Source organism: Oncorhynchus masou, chromosome 1, assembly GCF_036934945.1.
Source record: "Oncorhynchus masou masou isolate Uvic2021 chromosome 1, UVic_Omas_1.1, whole genome shotgun sequence".
In the NCBI taxonomy this organism is placed as follows: Eukaryota; Metazoa; Chordata; class Actinopteri; order Salmoniformes; family Salmonidae; genus Oncorhynchus; species Oncorhynchus masou.
The window spans coordinates 21,706,725-21,721,010 of NC_088212.1; the positions used below are offsets into that span (position 1 = coordinate 21,706,725).

The following is a 14,286-nucleotide window of genomic DNA, read 5'->3' on the forward strand; positions in this document are numbered from 1 at the left end:
AGCCGTGACCAGCCTTTCAAAGCACTTCATAGTTACCAACATGAGTGCTACGGGCGGTGATCATTTAGGCAGGTTAGCTTTGCTTTCTTGGGCACAGGGACTATGGTGGTCTGTTTGGAACATGTAGGTATTACAGACTCGGTCAGGGGGAGGTTGAAAATGTCAGTGGAGACACTTGCCAGTTGGTCCGTGCATGATTTGAGTACACATCCTGGTAATCCGTCTAGCCCCGCGGCCTTGTGAATGTTGACCTGTTTAAAGGTCTTGCTCACATCGGCTACGGAGAGCTTGATCACACAGTTGTCTGGAACAGCTGGTGCTCTCATGAATGTTTCAGTGTTGCTTGCCTCGAAGCGAGCATAAAAGGCCTTGAGCTTGTCTGGTAGGCTCGCGTCACTGGGAAGCTCGCTGCTGTGTTTCCCTGTAATCCGTAATATTTTTCAAACACAGACACATCCGACGAGTGTCAGAGCCGGTGTAGTAGGATTCAATCTTAGTCCTGTCCTTTTCCTGTTTGATGGTTCATCAGAGGGCATAGCAAGATTTCTTATAAGCGTCCAGATTAGTGTTCCGCTCCTTGAAAGCGGCAACTCTGGCCTTTAGCGCGGTGTGAATGTTGCTTGTAATCCATGGCTTCTGGTTGGGATATGTGCGTACGGTCACTGTGGGGGGGACACCATCGATGCACTTATTGATGAAGCCGGTGACTGAGGTGGTATACTTCTCAATGCCATTGGATGAAGGTTAAGGTTAGGTTAAAGTTAGGCATACATTTAGCAGTGTGATTAAGGTTAGAGTTAAATTTAAGATTATGGTGAGATTTAAAATCACATTTTAGGAAAAGAAAATGAAGAAATGGGCAGGGTTTATGACTTTGAGGCTGTAGTAACTAGAGACAACCCCCTCAGAGGTCATTCTTCCTGCATGACATCACTGCGGCCCCTCATACACTGTCATCTCTCACAGCTGCTGAACCACAGACAAGTATCATACACGGTTTACTACTATATCTGTCATACATTAGGAGTGTAATCAATATACTATTCCTGTTCATCTCCAGCCTGGTCCCAGATCAGTTTGTGCTCCTTTAACCAACTGACTATTGTCCATATATCAATTACAACCGGAATCAGCAAAGCATATCATCACAGTTTATTTCTACATATGTAAACAATTAGCGGTGCAATGAATAGCATCCCTGTTGCTTTATTGTAATACTCTGTAAGAAGTTGCTGTCCCCATGATAGTGTGCTGAAGTTCACAATGTGTTTAGGAGTGTTTCCTCAGTACATAATAGGTATTTGAAGTTGTGTGCATTTCCCCTGCAGCTGGCCTGCTGTGTGCTGGATGCGTGTGTCTGTGGATCTCGTTATGTGTCTTCATGGGATAGTTTCAACTTTAGGGGGAGGGCTTGTCAACAACAGCCTTTAACGGATGACAAAGATGTCCCCATGAAGCATCAGAAGTTACATCTGTATGCTAATCTCCAACAGGGAAGCTATATCCTTCAGGATGCGACTCAACCTACAAAGGGTTATGTATGGATTAGATAATCCTCAGAAACAACTACCTTTAGCGTCAACCAGTGCTGGCGATAGTAACATAACAGGAGGTCAAGAACCAATGATTAGCGATTAGTTCCTTCCGTCATGGCTGTAGCTAAGCACACCCTCTGCCCTTTACCTCTGAGCTCCAGTGTTGTTAATCCTCCTAGTGGGTCTGTTTAAAGTAACATAGTCCAGTTAACAGACTAATAAAACATCTGCTGAGAAAGGCTACACTGAGAGAGGTTAATACTATGTAAAACAAAATAATAATAATAATTTAATACCTTAAATGTATTTCTTAAACCACAGTATTAATTTTGTGGTCTCAAATGAGTGTGTCTTAATCAATATTAAGGGTGAAATGTTATTATTGACAATGAAATAGGTGGGCATGTTGTTCCCTTGTCAATTAAGTGATACATTTACTATCTATATAGCATTAAAAATAGTTTTCCAGATTGTATTTTGGCAATTATTTTTCACATTGTGAATATTGGGTCGCAACTGAGACAACCTTGTTCAATTTGGGTCCCGAGGCAAAATCAGTTGAGAACTACTGTCTTACAGTATACACACTTCCTACAGTAAACATACTTCCTACAGTACACACACTTCCTCCAGTAAACTGACTTCCTACAGTATACACACTTCCTACATTATACACACTTCCTATAGTATACGCACTCCTATTCCACTTTGGTTCAACAGAATTTCATTGAAATGGCGTGGAAGCAACGTTGATTCAACCAGTGTGTATGTGCCCAGTGGGAAGTCTTTGAGTCAATACAAACATTCATTCATGTAGGCTATCTGGCTTGCTCTGCTGTGAGGGCATTATGTTTTATCATGTATTATAGATACTGCCTGTGCGTCATAGCCTGTGATAGCCAGTGTAAAACAGGAGAGAAAGGACATCCCTATTCAGGGGAAATAGGTGATATGTGCGGTAGTGGATAAGCCTTGATTCTGTCGGCCCTGTGAGTTGGTCGTCTCCGGTGAGACAATAGACTCTGTGTGCTCTCACCTGCCTGTGTGTGTAATCTGAGTGGGTTCTAGAAGGCTGGGGGACATTTGCATGCTAGAGGTCAGTACCATACAAGGCTGCCTGTGTTCCACACAACAATGGGGCGGCAGGTAGCCTAGCGGTTAGAGCGTTGAGCCAGTAAACGAATCCCCAAGCCAACTAGGTGAAAGATCTGAGCATGGCACTTCACCCTAATTGCTCCAGGGTCACCATCAATAATAGCTGATCCCTGCCCATGACCTCACTCTCCGAGGGTGTCTAAGGGGAAGTGGGATACGCAAAAAACACATTTCCATTGAATACAACACACTTGTGCAGGTTACACGTGTGAAACATGACAAATATAAGCACCCCATTTTTGACCTTGAGAGGGTACGACAGGTGAATATTGCAAATTATACCTAGCAGGATTGATTCATTCCATGGTCAATGCCATTAAACCTGGATTCTGTAGACCGAAGGACAACAGGGCATGAACAATGATAAAAACAATATACAGTACATTCAATCGTACCTTCTCCGCAGTGCAATCCGGTTTCTGAGCCGGTCACGGATGCAGCTCAGCCACGCTAAAGGTACTAAACGATATCGTAACCTCCATCGATAAGACAGTACTGTGCAGCCATCTTCATCAACCTGGCCAAGGCTTTCAACTCTGTCAATCACCGTATTCTTATCGGCAGACTCAATAGCCTTGGTTTCTCTAATGACTGCCTCGCCTGGTTCACCAATTACTTTGCAGACAGAGTTCAGTGTGTCAAATCGGAGAGCCTGTTGTCCGGACCTCTGGCAGTCACTGTGGGGGTACCACAGGGTTCAATTCTCGGGCCAACTCTTTTCTCTGTATATAGCAATGATGTTGCTCTTGCTGCGGGTGATTCCCTGATCCACCTCTACGTAGACAACACAATTCTGTATACTTCTGGCCCCTCCTTGGACATTGTGCTAACTAACCTCCTAACGAGCTTCAATGCCATACAACACTCCTTCCGTGGCCTCCAACTGCTCTTAAATGCTAGTAAAACCAAATGCATGCTTTTCAACCGTTCGCTGCCCGCACCTGCCCGCCCGACTAGCATCACCACCCTGGACGGTTCTGACCTAGAATATGTGGACAACTATAAATACCTAGGTGTCTGGTTAGACTGTTATCTCTCCTTCCAGACTCATATTAAACATCTCCAATCCAAAATCAATTCTAGAATTGGCTTTCTTGTCACGCCTTGGTCTTAGTATTTTGTGTTTTAGTTTATTAGTTAGTCAGACCAGGGTGTGACATGGGGTTATTATGTATTGTAGTTTTCATATTGGGGTTTGTAGTAGTTGGGATTGTAGCTGATTAGGGGTGTGTGTGTTTAATAGGTTTGGCTGCCTGAGGCGGTTCTCAATCAGAGTCAGGTGATTCTCGTTGTCTCTGGTTGGGAACCGTATTTAGGTAGCCTGGTTTTCGCTTTGCATTTCGTGGGTGATTGTTCCTGTCTCTGTGTAGTGTGCACCAGTCAGGCTGTATAGGTTTCACGTTCTGTTTGTTGTTTTTGTATTTATTAAGTTATTCGTGTATAGTTCGTTCGTTTGTCTTCCTAATAAACATGAGTAACTTACACGCTGCATTTCGGTCCGACTCTCCTTCAACAAAAGAAGAACGCCGTTACATTTCTATTTCGCAAAACAAAGCCTCCTTCACTCACGCCGCCAAACTTACCCTAGTAAAACTGACTATCCTACCGATCCTCGACTTCGGCGATGTCATTTACAAAATAGCCTCCAACACTCTACTCAGCAAACTGGATGCAGTCTATCACAGTGCCATCCGTTTTATTACCAAATCACCTTATACCACCCACCACTGCGACCTGTATGCTCTAGTCAGCTGGCTCTCGCTACATATTCGTCACCAGACCCACTGGCTCTAGGTCATCTATAAGTCTGTGCTAGGTAAAGCTCCACCTTATCTCAGCTCTCTGGTCACGATAACAACACCCACCCGTAGCACACGTTCCAGCAGGTATATCTCACTGATCATCCCCAAAGCCAACACCTCATTTGGCCGCCTTTCCTTCCAGTTCTCTGCTGCCAGTGACAGGAACGAATTGCAAAAATTGCTGAAGCTGGTGACTTATATTTTCCTCACCAAATTGAAACATCAGCTATCTGAGCAGCTAACTGATCGCTGCAGCTGTACACAGTCCATCTGTAAATTGCCCACCCAATCTACCTACCTCATCCCCATACTGTTTTTATTTATTTTTCAGTTCTTTTGCACACCAGTATCTCTACTTGCACATCCTCATCTGGTCATTTATCACTCCAGTGTTAATCTGCTAAATTGTAATTCTTCGCTACAATGGCCTATTTATTGCCTACCTCCTCATGCTTTTGCACACACTGTATATAGACTTTTTTTTCTACTGTGTCATTGACTTGTTTATTGTTTTATTGGCTTGTTTATTGTTTATATGCCCAGACAACTCAACAGACAGAGAAGTGGAGAGGGACAAAGCAGAGCGGGACAGAGGGGACAGAGGGGACAGAGTGAGGGAAAGGGGGACAGAGAGGTCAGAGGGGGATGGAAGGAACAGAGAGTGATAGAGCGGACAGAGAGGGATGGAGGGGACAGCAAGGACAGAGAGGACAGAGAGGGAAAGGGGGGACAGAGAGTGATAGAGGGAACAGAGAGTGATAGAGGGAACAGAGAGTGATAGAGGGAACAGAGAGTGATAGAGGGGACAGAGAGGGATATAGGGGACAGAGAGGGAAAGAGGTGACCCAGAAGGACAGAGAGGGCAGAGAAGTCAGAGAGGGATGGAGGGGACAGAAAGAAACAAAGAGGGGAGAGAACCAGAGATTTTCAGACCTTCATATGGGTTGTGTAGTCATATTTTCACAGCTATGGGTCTTTGACAGTTGATATATTATTTTATCTGCTGGATGTGGCACCTAACCCTGTCTCTGTGACAATGACAGATCTATATTCTATTTTATTTTAACACAAAAATATAGAAGTATAGAAAGAAAGGGACAGGATTATGGCTGAATGAAACATGGAATCATTCCATCACTGAAGTGACGAGACACTAGGAAACGACTCCACGGCTTCTACATCTACAGTATAGATCGACTTTTAATATTGGCAATTCATACAGTCTCTTTCTACTTGTTGTGGAGAATATGACCTGTAAAGCACACAATGTTTTTCCATGTTAATACACTGTTCTCACCAACACTAAAAGCAATGCAAGGCAAGCAAGACAATCGAGGCAATAATTTACTATGTAAGCATACTTATTCAACAAGCACCCATGTAATTCCAGGGAGTAATTACAGAATATAGCTGCTGAGCTGTTTCTCCATGCGATGAAAGTAGGGTCAATACTGGGCATTGCTCTGCTCCACATGTATGGAGCGATTTCAGTGCCAACAGAAATTGTGTTAGATAATACCTTCGATGATGCAGTGGGTGCAATACATGGTTATAACATCAACAGAAAACACAGAAATGTCAATGGTGGAGTTGTTGCTGTTTATATTCAGAAACACATTCATGTAAAGCTTAGAGAGGATCTCATGTTAAATACTGTTGAAGTAATATGGCTACAGGTTCATCTGCCTCGCCTAAAGCCCATTCTTGTAGGAAGCAGCAATAGACCACCAAGTGCTGAGAGTCATTATCTAGATAACATGCTTGATAATATATGTGATATCAACAGAGAGGTATATTTTCTGGGTGATTTAAATATTTACTGGTTTTCATCAAGCTGCCCACTCAAGAAAAAGCTTCAAATTGTAACCAGTGCCTGCAACCTGGTTCAGGTTATCAGTCAACCTACCAGGGTAGTTACAAACAGCACAGAAATGGAATCATCAACATGTATTGATCACATCTTTACTAATGCTGCAGACATTATCTTTAAAGCGGTATCCAAATCCATCAGCTGTAGTGATCACAATATAGCAGCCTAATATAGTGTTTCAGAGGCCATACAACACGTTTTGTAGTGATTCCTATGTTGTTGATGTAAAGAATATTTGTTGGTCTGTGGTGTGTAATGAGGAACAACCAGATGCTGCACTTGAAACATTTATTAAATTGATTATTCCAGTTACAAATAAGCATGGACACATTAAGAAAATGACTGTCAAAATTGTATGGTTGAGTGGGATGAGGCAAAAGGAATGGCAAATAAGTCTGACTGCACAATATATTGGCAAATGTACTGCAAATGGAGAAATCACATGACTAAACTGAATAAAAAGAAAGATACTATACTATGAAGAAAAGTAAAAATTATATAAAGAATAACAGTAAAAGCTTCGAAGCAACTTAAATGACATTTTGGGCAAATAGGCAAACTCATCTCCATAATTTATTGAATCAGATGGCATTGAACAAATGACTGACGATTGGCTGAGAGAAATTGATGATAAAAAGATTGTAAGAGCTGTTTTGTTAGACTTCAGTGCTGATTTTGACATTATCGGTCACAGCCTGCTTCTGAAAAAACTGATGGGTTACCCCCACTGCTGTACTGTCGATAAATAGTTACCTGTCTAACAGAACACAGAGGGTGTTCTTTAACTTCTCTAGGGTTGTGGGCAGTATTTGGAATTTTGAATGAAAAGCGTGCCCAAATTAAACTGCCTTCTACTCAGACCCAGAAGATAGCAGATTCATAATTGGTAGATTTGGATAGAAAACACTCTAAAGTTTCCAAAACTTTTACAATTGTGTCTGTGAGTATAACAGAATTGATTTGGCAGGCGTAAACCTGAGAAAAATCCATTCAGGAAGGAGGATTTTTTGTTGTTGTTGTAGTTTTCTATTCAATGCCATTACAGTATCCATTGACTTAGAACTCAAATTCCAGTTCCTATGCCTTCCAGTAGATGTCAACAGTCTTTGGAAATTGATTCAGGCTTGTATTCTGAAAAATGAGGGAGTAAGAGCAGTCTGAATGAATGGACCCTGCCGTGTCACAGAGCTTTTTAATGCTTGAGACCTGTTAACCTTTTATATTGACAATGTTATTGTCCGGTTGTTATTCATTTTATCTCTATTTCTGACTTGTGTAACTCTTCTACTTGGCTGGTTACTGTTTGTAATGATTTGTCTGCTGGGCTATGTTCTCAAATAATCGTAGGGTATGCTTTCACCATAAAGCATTTTTTAAATCTGACACAGTGGTTGGATTCACAAGAAGTTAATCTTTAAACCTATGTAAAACAGTTGTATATTTTTTGAATTATTATAATGAGTATTTCTGTATTTGAATTTGTTACTCTGCAATCTCACTGGATGTTGGACAGGTGGGACGCTAGCGTCGCACATACCCTAGAGAGGTTAATGGAAGCCTCTCTAACATAATCTAGGTAGAATCAGGAATTCACCTGGGTAGCTGTCTAGGCCCCTTACTTTTTTCAATCTTTACTAATGACATGCCACTGGCTTTGCGTAAAGCCAGTGGCAGAATGGGTGGCAAGAAATAAGTTAGTCCTAAATATTTCAAACACTGAAAGCATTGTATTTGGGATAATTCATTCATTAAACCCTAAACCTCAACTAAATCTTCAAACAAATAATGTGGAAATTGAGCAAGTTGAGGTGACTAAACTGTCATGGTCAAAATATGTTGATACAACAGTAGCTACGATGGGAAGAAGTCTGTCCATAATAAAGCAGTGTTCTAGTAGTTTAGACAGACACCTCGGTGCATTCAGCATGTCAACACTTCTTACGAAAACAAGTAGTGATGAATTCAATCTATCCTTCACTTTGAGCCATGAGTGATTTACATGCATATTATTAATGTTAGCTCTCCATGTACATTTAAGAGCCAGCCGTGCTGCCCTTTTCTGAGCCAATTGTAATTTTCCGAGGTCCCTCTTTGTGACACCTGACAGCACGACTGAACAGTAGTCCAAGTGTGACAAAACTAGGGCCTGTAGGATCTGCCTTGTTGATAGTACTTAATAGCTAACGAGGCAAGTCCTACGCTAAAACTCAGGCCGTGTTAGAAGGGAGTGTCACAAAACCACAATTTGGCCCACATAAGAATACAGTTCAAAGAATATAGCACCCAATTTAATGAGAGTGCAACAGAAGTGGTTTGGTGATCCTTTCATGTGATGAGCAACCTTGCCTGAGACCTGAAGACGTGCTAGTTTGAGTGATGGGGGTTCTAACATAGGTCTTCTGTGCACCAGACAATGCAACATTTCAGGTCTCAGAGAAGTTACTCATCACATGAGCATGGTCACCCTTTTGGCCTCCTTGAAGAGATCATTCCAAGTCACAGGACCAATGACTAGGCTTTAGCTCAACAGGCTAACATAGCCTTAACCCAGTCAGACACATATAATGACTAACCTTGCCAGAGACTTGAAATGAACACGTCTATGTACACGTGCGTATGTCCATGTGGAAAGGACATATAGAATGCAGGTACTCTAGGGAAGGAAGAAGTGCAGTGCGACTTCACATTGACCAAGCTCATCAGCAAACTAATCACTGCATCGAATTGCATTGACAGAGTAGCTGAAGGTCTCCCTCCCAAAATCTCCTGATGTGACTTTCAGGCTGCAGGATGGCAAACACTATTAAAAAGTGTGTTGCAGTTTTACTTTTATCCAGATGAACAGAAACGGACAGTTCTGTTTTGAATCAAAACACTTTCCTCTTTTCCCGAGCTGGAATTTATTTAACACAGACATCACCACCATGTTGTGGATAATACATGAATAATATGCAGACTTATATGCACTTCTGCCTCCAAAACTCACGTGATCGCCCTCCTGAAGCATTCCGACCCATCTTCCTTTAAAAAAAGGCCTTCTTTAGTTTGCGAAAGGGGCGACCTTCAGGCTGAGGAGTGAGTTTCACAGATCCCCATCTGCTACACTAATACTAGTCTTCAAGATCCAGGAAGGTTATTTATCAAAAGAGTGTGGTTTGGTGATCCATGCTTATGTGATGAGAACTTTGCCTGAGACCTGAAGACGTGTTAGTTTGACATGTTTTAGATTGTGTTAGACGTGTTAGTTTCAAGTCTCTGGCAAGGTTAGTCATTATAAGGTTAACATGACTGGGTTAATCAGGGGGAACCTGTACTCGTTAAGCAAGCAACGTGTCATCCCTTACATGAACTTCCTGAACTCATCTATATAGGTTGGTTTTAGCTAAGTGGGCTAACACAAAGAGCAGGGTGATATGGACAAAAAATCCATATTGCAATAAATTGCCTGAATTGATGCAATAACGATAAATAGAACGATAAGTTTATAACATTAATGTGCACCACAGTTTTTGGTATAATCCTTTAAATTACCATTACTGGTTTGATGGTCCCATTAACAGTCAGCCATATTAGCAAAATTATTAAATTTCAAACTTTTCTCTTCTATAGGCTACTTATTGTATATGAACGATATTAGCAGAATGCCTGCTATAAGTATGGTCGGTATCGATCATTTTCGGTCTATCGTCCCAGCTCTACTACCACAGTCTTGTGACATGTGGGAGACCTGGTTCGAACCCAGTCAGTCACAAGAGCAAGATTAAACAGGAAGTGGAACGGCTATCCTTAGAAGGGCTATGACAGGGCTATTCAACTATATTTTTTATGTGGGCCAAATTGGCAAGCTTCCCAGCCGAAACAGTTTGGTAGAGTTTGTGCATATATTATGATGACATTTTGTGATGTTTTTGTTCGTTTTGGACGTCGGTGAGGGTTTTTCTGGGTGTTCAGGCACATACATTTTTTTCTGGAGACAAGCCAAAGTTCGGAACCGAAGTCTACACCCCTTCGTCGGTGATTGGTCAACAGTAGGAATTTGTCAATAAAGTATTTTTTGTCATTCAATGAAAGACGACTCGTTTCCATGCAATTTCGTTTATTAAAAAATATTGCACCAAACGTCTTAGTTAGATGTAAAATTACGCAAATTCCTGAAAGCTAAGACTCCATGCAAGCACACTCGTTTGGTTTTTGGCTAGCCAAGTTCGGCTCGGTGCCAGCCGGACTGAAGCATGCCAATGCCTTAACGCAGCCTCTGATCATCATAGAGGGAAACAGAATCTGAAAGCATCTGAGAGTTTGAATATGAAACTTTGATTAACTTGAAATTACAGTTTGTAAACTTGACAAACAGAAAATGAATGCAATATCTCCAATATTGAAACTGAATATATAAATATTCAATTGGAATATTCAATTAAATAGAAATATAACTTTTAAGCTGAATGCAATATTCAATCAATTCAATTTCAAATCATGAAATACAAGTTCAATTTATGAATTCAATTATTAAATTTGTACATAAAAAAATCTAAAATATTACATTCAAATTCCTAATACAAGTTCAAAATGACGTCATTCAAATACAATTTATGTCGGCACTGAAATCACTCCATACACATGGCTCAGTTTAATAAGGGGAACTCTCTCTCTCTCTCTCTCTCACACACACACACACACACACACACACACACACACACACACACACACACACACACACACACACACACATTTATATATACACACACACACACTGAGGAAAAATGATAAAAACACTAGCTCTTTCCGAAAACCCTGCTGTATAAGTGACCTGAAGTTAACACAGGAATAAACACCAAAGTCATTATTAGACCGTAAGCTGTATTAATGTATTACTAACAACATGGTGGTGATGTTTGCGTTAAAGAAATTCCATCTCTGGAAAATATCAAAGTGTTTTAAATCAAAACAGAACTCTGTCCATTTCTGTTTATCTGGATAAAAGTAAAACTGCAACACACTTTTTAATAGTGTTTGCCATCCTGCAGCCTGAAAGTCACATCAGGAGATTTTGGGAGGGAGACCTTCAGCTACTCTGTCAATGCAATTCGATGCAGTGATTAGTTTGCTGATGAGCTTGGTCAATGTGAAGTCGCACTGCACCTCTTCCTTCCCTAGAGTACCTGCATTCTATATGTCCTTTCCACACGGACGAACGCACGTGCACACACACACACAAACATACACACAACCTCACACACAAGAACACAATCACAGATGGCACATCAATATTGATAGGAATTGCACATGATTGCGTAGTTTCCAAATCACTAGTTGTCCCTCTCACAACATGGGCAGCCTGCATCTATACATCACTTTGGGAACGAGGAAGAGGAAAGAGAAAAGGCAAAACAGCAACGTACTTTTTTTCCTTTGGAGAGGAAGTGAGAGGGAGTGATAGAGCAAGTCACTCTGCAGCTGGCTGCATCACGATGTATTTTCCTCACTGTGAAATTGGCAATCTAAAAACCCCAAAACAAACAGAAAAGTGTCCACTCTGTGCTTCTGTTCTCCTGAGCAGTTGGTCGTTAACCAGAGCAGTCCCACACTGCTTATGCTGCCTGGAACAACGATGGAACTCAACTCAGAGAGTTCTCAGACTCTCAGCCAATGAGCTGAGAAAGTAACCGCCTCTCAGCCAATCCCACGGCTCCTCCGATTCACTACGCTTCAGTCCCTAACCCCTCCTCCCCTTTGAAATTCCCAGCATGGAAGGAACAGAGAATGAGTGAAGACAGGAAAGGAACAGAGAATGAGAGAAGAGGAGGATGTCACAGTGAAAGAGAGTAGTGTCGGACAGGGTAGGGAAGAGGGTGGGATAGAAGTGTAAAATGAGAAGAGAATTAAAAGTATTTATGAAAATGAGAGGGTAGCAGGAGTGGAGAGAGGAGAGGAGAGGAGAAGAGAAGAGAAGAGAGGAGAGGAGAGGAGAGGAGAGGAGAGGAGAGGAGAGGAGAGGAGAGGAGAGGAGAGGAGAGGGAGAGGAGAGGGAGGAGAGGAGAGGAGAGGAGAGGAGGGAGGAGAGGAGGAGAAAGGGAGGAGAGGGAAGGAAAGGGGGATGAGGAGGGAGAGAGAGGGGTAGAAGAGGAGAGGAGAGGAGAAGGAGAGAGGGGAGGGGAGGAGAGGAGAGAAGAGGGGGAGGATAGTAGAAGAGAGATGACGGAGAAGGGAGGAGAGAGGGAGGTGAGAGGAGAAGAGAAGAGTGGGAGAGGGGAGGAGAGGAGAGGAGAGGAGAGTTAGGGTTAGGGTTAGGGTTAGGGTTAGAGTTAGGGTTAGGGTGAGGGTTAGGGTTAGGGTTAGGGTTAGAGTTAGGGTTAGGGTTAGAGGATATTGCACTGTATGACACACATTCTCAGTCATTTTTTTTATTAATCTACTTTGCTGTACCACATACTCATTCACTAGCTACAGCTGTAGTACTACCAGTAATACTATATAACATTACAGAGATGGCTGCAGGGTGGAGAAAAGTAAAGCCTGTTGGGGCACTCAAATATTGCTTGTATGTACTGTAGTTACATGTTACTTGTTTATAGCTACAGTGCTAGTTACAGAGGTTCACTTTTTTGATTCTATAGGTTTAGTAAATCAGATGATCAATCATCCTTATATTTGACCTTATTAAGCTTTGCACGTTTGACCACAATGGTTTATGGATCAGAAGACATACAGGAAGAATGAACAGTGTACATATTATCTTAGGTTGTCTGATTACTTTAGTAACGCTGAGTTGAACTCTGCTGCATCCCTCTGATAAACACACACACGGCCATATCATCGGCAAGACAACTGACTCTCCCATTCAATTGCTGTATCTTCAGTTGCTGTCATGAATTCAGACCGTCCACACAGCACAGACATGAACTAAATGACAAGCTCATGCTGATTCTTCATTCTCATTATTATACAATAAGATGAAGGCAGGAATGGAATCATCAGCTTGTTCTGGGGAGACAGCACAGAGTTGCTTCATTTGGGTAATGCTAAGTCATTGCCTGTCATCGTCACTTAGTGTCTCGGTGTCCTTGCGCGTGTACGCGCACACACACACACAAACACACACACACCCTCTCCTTCCCCCGAGAGGGACTGGGGCAGTAATGTTCAGTCAAGAGGAACAGTGACCCCACATGTGATGGGAGTCCAACCCAGCAGCAGCCACAGAGTAACAGGAGGAAGGAGTGACAAGTTGATTGCTTTCTTTAACTTTTTCAGCTCAAGACTCGAATGAGAAATGCACTGTCCTCCTGTGAACCAAATTGTACTCAAACGACCCAAAAGAAGAAGAAATAAGCGTGTGATTTTCAATGTCTTATAATAACTCCCAACCAACCTCTCACAGGCCCACTTTGGGTCCTGACCCATAGTTTAAGAAACATTGCTTTAGACTTTACTAAGTGGCAACAATTAATTAATTAAAATGTGAAATCAAAACAAGATGTGAAATGATGGGTTGGACCACACTGAAAAACAGCTGGCTGTGCAGTATTACTGGTAAACATGGTGCATGACTGTATCACTGATTGTCCTTGTCATAACCTCTCCTGTATGTATGCAATCTCATCATATTCATCATGGTAAAATGCTCAACAACAAAAAAACAATGATTAGAACAGGGGATATGCCAAGCTGGGAATGTAGTGGTCTCAAACACAAGCAAACAAACATCCAGAGATGAGAATAGATTATAAGATATCACACTTTAAACACTTTAAACATTGTCCGTTTTGAGACATAATGTTCGGTTGGTTGCAATCCCTAGGGTTTCATAGTGCACAAACACAACCACAAACAAAATGCTATCTGAAATCACATACACATTATGCTAGCTCTGGTACATCTCACACACAAATATTGACTTGTGTTTATTCTTAAACGGTAGTCA

The 14,286-nt window shown here is 41.8% G+C and overlaps 1 protein-coding gene across 1 annotated transcript in view; it reads right to left on the minus strand.

Annotated features, from left to right (window-relative positions):
- The window catches only part of LOC135532782 (3',5'-cyclic-AMP phosphodiesterase 4D-like), a 406,841-nt gene extending 394,903 nt beyond the window's left edge, over positions 1–11,938 (minus strand). The window contains exon 1 of the mRNA XM_064960248.1: positions 11,765–11,938. The gene's annotated coding sequence lies outside the window, so the exon portion shown is untranslated. The remainder of the gene's footprint in view (positions 1–11,764) is intronic.
- Positions 11,939–14,286: the final 2,348 nt, after the last annotated feature.